Source organism: Pinus tabuliformis, chromosome J (genome assembly GCF_031772625.1).
Source record: "Pinus tabuliformis cultivar Carrire ecotype Pingquan chromosome J, CPIR1, whole genome shotgun sequence".
In the NCBI taxonomy this organism is placed as follows: Eukaryota; Viridiplantae; Streptophyta; class Pinopsida; order Pinales; family Pinaceae; genus Pinus; species Pinus tabuliformis.
Window position 1 is genome coordinate 267,384,778 of NC_142295.1, and position 2,157 is coordinate 267,386,934.

The window sequence follows — 2,157 nt, forward strand, 5'->3', positions numbered from 1 at the left end:
TAGAAAATCTACTTTTTATAATGAATGAAATGAATCATCTATTTGATGTAGCTCCCAACTTTTTCAAGTATACAGAAGCTGAAGAAACAATGCAGGCCATCCTCAAGCATCAGCTCCCTACACAGGAATGGTGGACAGATGCCATCCAGAGAATTTTGTAAACATTAAGCCATGCATCAATTTCTGTTTTTTCTATAAATTTTGATAGAGAGAACAGTCAGCAAAATCAGCAGGCATCATAAAGTCAAAGCTGAGCCAACTCAGCAGATGGAGCAGCCAACAAAGCAGGAAAGACAAACGCAGCTGGCAAAGCCGAGAAATTCATTGCGCAGGCAAAAGTAAATGCGTACCTACAGGATCGATACATAGTAATGTAACCGACTCAGTGACTCCTTAAAGTCAAAACAATCATCTGACAGACATAAAGGGCATTAACTCTGCATTTAACGTTGTAATAACTCCCTGCGTACTTTCTGAACACGACTAAAGATATTTTCTCTCTCTCAGATGACTCAATGCCTGAGATATTTTGCATACTCATTTCTATATAAACCCCTGCGCATGATAGAGCAAGGGGTTGTTGTTATTTTCCTTTGAAGAGCTCTCGCTTGCTGTAAAAATTCTCAGAGAAATAATACAAAGGGAGAATGGAATTTCCAAAGCGTGGTGTATTTGGTGCGTTGTGATGAATGGTGAATGTTGCAGGATTCCAGAGTGTTTCATAAAACAATAAGTTTTCTCAAATCTCTGTATTACATGTTTTCGAGTCTTTTGTTCTCTTTTATCGTTCAGATGTTTTACACTTAATAGCAAAGTAAAAGAATAGTTCCAGGACTTAATCCATGATTACCCTGAACTCAAACTGAGCTATTATCCATGTTTTCCTCAGATACAGTAACAGAAGTGTAATTCTTAGTTGCTGCACTTCGAAACTATATCTTTCGCTGTGATAGACATTCCCAGGGATTCAACTTTGCCCCTGTGACATCTGTCTTTTCTCATAACCAGTTTGGTGGAAACAGTTAAAAAATGAGTGAAAATACTTGAATGCTTTCATCGTTTGTCTTACCTGTTTCCTGTTATTAATCAAAAATTTGTTCTATAAAGCATCCAAATGGCCCTGTAAGTTTCACCGGCTCATCTCAAAGTTCCTAGATACCTACTGCTACAGACTCCATTGCCCAATGATACTTGACTATCTGAATGTTACATCACAAGAGATCTGAAGGAAATTCTTCAACCAAAGCATAAACAAAACCTTTGCATAATAGCTAGCCTAAAACCCTATCATAAACAGTTACAAATCATAAAGAGAGAGCCCTCTCTGATCACAGTTTGGCTAGAAACAGTGATCCAAAGATTGGTTAGTGGTTACCCCGGCCGTATTCCCTTGGGAGTCATAGGGAACAACCTGGGTGTTAACAGCTCGCAGCGATGTAGCTACAACCATTGGGAACTTTGAACAATGGTTAGCAGTCACAAAACAAGCTTCTAGCTATTAAACTATCAAACAAGTAGTCACAAGTTCATTAAACCATCAATGTATTAACCATTGATACTTTAAAATAATAATTCCAAGTTTATATAATAGACTAGTTTCATAAAAAGAGATTACCAGGTAAATCACATAAAAAAAAAGCAGCAAAACAAACCACCAGGTAGTAACAACAAATCTGTAAAATATAGAAGTTTATAGAATTGGATTCTGAAACTCTAACTTTTTGAAATCAAAGTTGGGATGGCATGGCCATAAGGTACATATACCCCCTGAAATTGAAATAAATCGAAATAGAAATGCCTAGAAATGTGATTATTTAAAACCACAACCCAAAACAAATTCATACTATCTCATTTATCCCTTTTGTCAAACATATGCTGTGCAAACTTATCTACAGCTGTAAAAAGATAAGGAAAGAACAAATTTATGCTATTAACATGTTTTCATAAAAATCATGGCAGCCTGAATGCTTCAACCATTAAGACATGATGTAAATCAACTTGCAATGAAACTGTACAAAAAAAACTTACATAAACTAAACTACAGTTATTGCAAAATTCCTTCAACATTTAGTGCACAACATTTGATATACATCTAAGTTTAAGTCAACAATCAAATAAGAAAAACCATGTAATGAACTACAAAAAGAAACATAATAT